The sequence below is a fragment of the Aegilops tauschii genome, chromosome 7 (assembly GCF_002575655.3).
Source record: "Aegilops tauschii subsp. strangulata cultivar AL8/78 chromosome 7, Aet v6.0, whole genome shotgun sequence".
Taxonomy (NCBI): Eukaryota; Viridiplantae; Streptophyta; class Magnoliopsida; order Poales; family Poaceae; genus Aegilops; species Aegilops tauschii.
In genome coordinates, this window is record NC_053041.3 from 135,995,806 (window position 1) to 136,002,615 (window position 6,810).

Below are 6,810 nucleotides of genomic sequence, written 5' to 3' on the forward strand. Positions count from 1 at the left end.
CGAGTAGGTCATTTTTTGAATTGAGCCCTGTAAACGGGAAAGGAGGTAGTACGTGCGTGATCTGCTATTTATCCGTGTAGGATCGAGTAGGTCGGATAGTGTACGTGTAGGATCGAGTAGGTCGGATGGTGTACGTGTACGATCGCATTAGCTGATGAACGTTCGCTGGGAGATAAGGCATTTGTGAACATTTTTGCTGGCAGTTTCTTCAGATTCGCATGGCATTTTCTTCAGAGCAGCTTGTCAGCTTCTTCAGAGGTAGGCATTTTTATTCAAAAAACTGCCACTTCCGATCTTGCGTTGCAACTAAAACTGCCAGGAGCGCATTAGTAGGCTAGCTAGTGATCGATCAGTAACTTGTAAACACTGAGCGAACATAAATAAGGAACTATTAGTAACTTGTAAACACTGAGAACACAGAAATAAGGATCATGCTGGGCACAGGAGTAAGAGCCGATCCATTCGAAATGTTCACACGAGACTCACATGCCTGGCATTGTAATATGTTCACATTAGTAGCCCAAATTCAAAACCAACTAGTACGATTCCCATACATAAGATCAACATGTGAATGAATCTCAATGATTCACAGATCATATACAAATATGTAGCTCCACAAGCAAAGATCTAGAAAAAACATGTGTTCTTCCTACTAACATGGATGCTTCTCTTGGCCAACATTCAATATAGAGTGAAAGACAAATTTGTTTGTGAAGTCTACAATTCCTCTTGCAAACGTAAGTGGTTTCACCAACAGCTGGAACCATGAGAATGAACCGCACATGATGGAGGAACACCCACTACAATATGATTTGGTCTTCTCTCGATCGCACGGCGAGACTATTTTCGGAATACAAACTTTAACTTAGGCAAAATGATGCCCATTGTATAATCAGACCAAAGCAATGAAGCACCTAGTGTTGGCCAATAAATAGTACAGTACTACTTTTCTGCAGTCCACGAAGTGACTATCCAATCTTACTGTGTCTATTTTCAAATGGCACTGCATGCAGTGACTATACTATTCTCTTGTGCAGTTCAACCAAAATTGCGGTCACTTTGTTTGTTTGACAAATAGCAAAGGGCAGCCATCTCTGTCTGCACAAATATCAAGCAGCTATTAAACATATACCCCACCTTGTATTTTTGGTTTAAACACGTCTCTTCCGCATAGCATCTGTCATGTTTTGCACTGGACAATTTGATACATTCATGTTTTTCCCTAGACAATTTCATACTGAATTGATTTGCTCGTTCAAAGCAGAAATATAGCGCCTATTCTTCATCAGACCAAGGATATCCATGTTCGCAGTGATGGAAGAGGTGAAATCGATACAACCGAAATTGAGCATCCAACCATTGAATCCTTTCCTGCACCTCCAATGTAGGTCCACCCTGCCAATAAATTCACATGCAAACCACTAGTATTACTATATAATGACAGTACAAAAAGAGTAGCAAAATAGTAGAAAACCATGTACCTTCGTAATGAACAGCTCATAGTGCCACCAATTGGATATAAAGGTTTGGAAGAAAGCATGCTCCTAATGTTGAACCATTTGGACATTTTGTGCAGTTCCACTAAAATTGAGCATCCCTGTTTGCATAGATATTGAAAGTGTGATTACTATAGAAGTGGAACTAGTTGAAGCATAGACTCACAAATATAAGCATTCCAATTTCTTAATGGGAAAAGGTAGCAAGACTGTTTCTAACCACCTGTTTGAAGGAATAAATAAGGCAACAGCGGCTGATGTCAGGAAGGCATACATAGTTTTTTCTGAAAAATTGAGCCATTGCTGACCTTTCCTCTTCTTTTAAGCATATTTTGTGCAGTTCAACTAAAATAAAATGCCATCACCGCCTTAACAATTCAGGGACACTGTACAAAAGGAAATGACTTAACATTACATCATGATGTCAGGTATGTAGTCGACAGGCATTAGAGACAAACATACAGACCTCCTCCGATAACATAATGAACATTAATTTTAACAAAGGTGTGACTAGCTTTACCGGGATAATTTGAGTGAACTCTACACCCTCTGTTCCTTAATATAAGACGTTTTCGCAGTTCAATTTAAAATACCCAAACGTCTAGTATTTAGAAAAACAGGTAGTAGTTTTCTTGAGCACATATCTGGGAAAGCTTGCCAGACTTTATATATGTCCATATGCTAATGCAACACCATTTGAATAGTACAAATATAGAGTAATCCAGTGGCTAGTGCAACAGTATGGTAGTTATTTTATTACAGGGTACATTACAATGGTTTTACTGAACAGATTTCCATAAGCTCTAGCACTGGAAGATTTCTATAAGAATTAACAACACAAAATGTAAAGGTAACAAGTTTCAGCATTGGTATAGTAGTTGTGCAAGAGCATTAAACCAAATACAAAAGTCTGAAGGTAACTAGCATTATAAACTAATGACAGTATAAAAAAATTGCAAACCATGTACCTTCAAGGTAAATATTATTAACTAACTCGAGGTATGTAATCTATAAGCATTAACAGTGCAAAAATCTGAAGGTAGTAACAAGATTCATCGTTGGTATACTGGTTGTGCAACAGCATTAGAATGCCTTAGCTGAAAAATCTTTAATACATCCACAATCAACAGCTAACCCTGAAATAATCCACTGACATTAAATGGCAATGCTTAAATTATCGGTGGCATTAGACTGAGTGCGGCATTAGTTAAATGTGGCATCACTTTAGCAGTAGCATTGCTTGACTTGACCGCTGGCGTTATACTAACAGCAAAGAAGTGGCAATAAGAGCATGGGAGGCCCATTCGGATAGTGGGCGCACCAGTACGATGTACCTCCACGGACGCATCGAGTGGTGAGGGAGGTATGGTTGCCCAGAGCAACAAATATCCAGGAAGCATATGTGGATTACGTCCCATTTTTGTTCTCTTTAGCTACTAATTTTCCCCTTTTCAACCTAGATGCGGGTTCGATGCCTAGTCTCTTGGACAGTACAGTCTCCCTTCCTTTCCTTATTCAACCCAGACATGGATTAGTCTGCATGAAGTAGGGTTTCCTTTAATAGTGCAAGTTAAGGTTTTCGTCTGCGTGACCAGCAGAGCAGAGGATAGCAAATTGGGAATATGGTGGAGTGGAAAAAGATCCACATGCAGCGACGTGGCAGATGGGGCAATAGAACAAGGGTATGGTTCGAAAAGAGGTAGCATACCTGAGGGTCGGCGGGAAGTGGCTTCGCTCGTGGTCGTCGTCCTCCGCACACACTACGGCAGCAGCCTTGGGGAAGGAGGCCATCCCGCGCGAGCTCTAGGTCTCGGAGGACGACCTTGTCGTCAGTGCGTGACCTCGCTCGCCGACGACGAGTGCGTCAACGCTGCACGTCCTTTTCTTCCTCGGCGAATCTATGACCACCGGTGAGGAGGGAGAGAGAGGCCGTCTTTTTTAGATCTGGAGAGAGGGTGATAGTGTGAGAAGCAAGTGGGCAGCCCTTAGCAAGAAAGCGCTGAAGCTCCATCCTATATATCTTTTTTATACTACTAGTACTAGAGGTGGAGTAGTGGTAGAGTAGTTTATATTTTCTCTGCATACAGTACCAGTAAGTCGTGCTTCAAAACTGAACGGAACGTCATTAAAAAAATAAAAGGTCGATAACTAATGCGGCAGCTCGGGCCAACGCGGCCAGATCGCATTTTGCACGAGAAATTACACACCATGTTTCGTTGACATGTGGTCCCGCTCCCACATGTCAGTGAGACGACGGTGAGTCCTTTTGTACAATTTCCGAACGGACGCCTATGTAGGCCGGGGCGCCTCTTCGTGTACCGTGGCAACCGTCCACCGACTCTTCGCCTTTCCCTCTCGATTTGGAACTGTTGTCGAACGCTCTTCCTCCCTCCTCCATTTGCCTTCACCCTTCCTTCTGCCATTGTTCGATCGTCTTCTCCATGGAGGGAACAGGCCGGAAACGACCCCGTTATTCTTGCCCCGATCTGAAATATGACGTGGTGGAGGAACTCATTGATCGGTGCGACCTCATCACCTCGACTAGCATGGCAGGTTCGTTCAAAACCATTCTCGACTCAACTAATAACATCATTACAAGGAACCCAAGGGTCCAGGAGCGGTTTGATCTCCCTATCTTCTTCACCGTGAACCTGGTCACTGGCGCGTGGATGACGCACGCCTCGCCTTGTGCAAGTTGATGCCGCTTGATAATGATACGTGTGATGTTAAGATGCCATCGCTTGAGGGTAATGCTTGGGCAAGCGCAAATGGAGATTGGGTTGTACAACTGCGAGTGGGAACTTGTGAATGTCTACACTCGTCACCGGGTTCCACTTCCAAAAGTCTCAGACTGCCCAGAGGTTGACACACCGGTATTCTACGTACGTTCAACTATGATCATGGTGACTGTCGTCTACATAAGATAGCAATTTGTCGAGTTCCCAACCGCTCTTGGGGTTATAGGAATGCTTATGTTGTCGCTATCTTCGACAAGCTTGGTGCCGTCCTTCATGGTTCGACTCGATGGATATTGCTCAAAAATAAGTTTCTATACACGGATGAGTATTGTGATGCAATTCAATACGAGGGTCTTGCGTTTGCTGCCACCACTCGTGGCACTGTTTTTGCATGGAATCCTTATGCTTTTGGTACGTTTGTCTTCCACCGTAATTATAATTGTTTCATCCACATGCATGCGGGTTAGCTAGTTTCCCTTTACTAATTAACCTTCTTGTCTTTCTAAGGTCCTGTGAACATTCCACCACCTATATTTGAAAAAATTTATAACCAAGGGGGAGATGACAATGATGATGATCACGAGCATGGGGACCCATATACTCAGTGGCGCCTGGCAACTTATTCTGATGGATCACCTCTTCTTGTCTGTATATAGGGCACTGCTGATGTTACTAAGGAAGTAGGTGTTGTCTCCCATGGTCGCACTCTCCGGACCTATTCCAACATCCGTTGCAGGGTTTTCGGGATGGATACTACCGTGCTAGCGCCAACATCTTCTCCCTGGTTTAGTATTGATACTCTTGGAGGAAACTCGCTCTTCCTTGGACAAAACTATCCAATCATGGTGAAAGGCGATCCATCTGCTGTTGACACAACGTTACTACCATTTATGAGAAGCAACTGTATCTATACCTTGGACATTGCTATGGTTCCCTACCGTGGCTATCACAATATGCGTCCTGACATAGGCCGCTTCAGCCTGGATGATCAGTCCCGCGTTGGTCTCGAGATTGACAGTAGCTGCCCCTTCCCAGAGAATCACTTCTGGATCAAAGCAAGCATTTCCAACGCCGAGGATTGGTTGAGCTGAAGTTCATTTCATTGCTTGTTATTTGTTGTGTGATGAAAACTTTAGTATTTACTATAACGTATCGTCGTTGTCGTTGTGGGTTCATGACCTGTTGTATGTAATAAAATGATATGCCTGTGACAAACTTACTAAATTTATGAATGGCCTTCGAGTCGCTTCTCTGAGTGGGTGCTGCAACGAGGCAAAAAAATATTTTCTGAATACATAATTGTACGTGCATTGCAACAGGTATCGGACGAGTCCAATCAACAATAGTACTACTACTATTTGTACTAGCTTCACATGCTTCGCACGTTGGGCGGGTGTTTTTACTGTAGCAGCGAATCCCTTCATCCTAAGTCCTCGGATGAGCCCAGTAGAAATTGCATTCTGATGTTTGGGTTCAAACTTTCAAAACTGTTGCACTATATCTACGTCTGCGTATACGTAATACAACAAGTTTTTAAATTGGAGACCAGCCACCCACCCTCACAAAGAACACTTTTTAACCTACCACAGACTCTAGGAAAATTGGCCATAGTGTGAGGTGGGCCATATGTTAATGTGTTCGTTGTACGTAGCAGCACCTCGAATCCTCGATATATAGTAGGGTGGCATGGGCCAGATCAAGCATTCACGTCCAGGAGTACGGCACACGCCACTAGCACGACTTCCATCTGACACCATATTTCTTGGAGTTCGTGCTACAGCTATCTCTTCAACCTCGTCGTTTCTCTAACTCAGCCATCGCACGGCGGGCGAGGTGGGGGCTTGCCGATACTAGTCGGTTTCCTCAACTGCGGTCCCACTTGTAAGGCCAACTCCAATGCACGACCCCTAACGGACCTCCGTTTTGCCCGGATTCTGTCCGTTTGGGTAGGGCAATGGGGTCGTGTCCGGGCCATTTCTCGGATGCGGTGGCCGTGCGCCCAACGCGCAGACGCATCCCGGCCATGTACATTTTTCTTTGCAAACACATATCTTTTTTTCATCATTGATTTTTTGTACATGGAAATACATCACCAAAATTTGACTAGAAAAGCAAGACCAAAGAAAACAAGAACCACAAGAATACCTTTTAGAAGATATCCAACTTCCATAACTGCTCCTGTAAGTTGGATTAGTGCCTTCTCGATGCATTCATTGTTGATCTGCGGAGGCTCGATCTTGCGTGCTTCTTTCTTCTTCGAGTGTAATGAAGTAGACATTGCTTCCTCGCATCTAGTCTCATGTCTAGCCTCTATTCTATCAACAAGTGCACTAGTCTCATCTCTAGCCTCTATGCTAGCTAAAAGTGCTACAAAATCTACGAAATTGCGCTCTATCAATATATCGATGTATTCTTCTTCCCATACCAAAACTTGCATCCATTCTACACAATAAAAATTTAAGTTAGCATAACAAGTCTAATCCGAGAGCACAACCGAAGCTAAAGTAGCACATACCCCATCGGTTGAGCACTTGATGAACACCCATCCGGGATGTTCCGGCGTTGTAGACACGCGG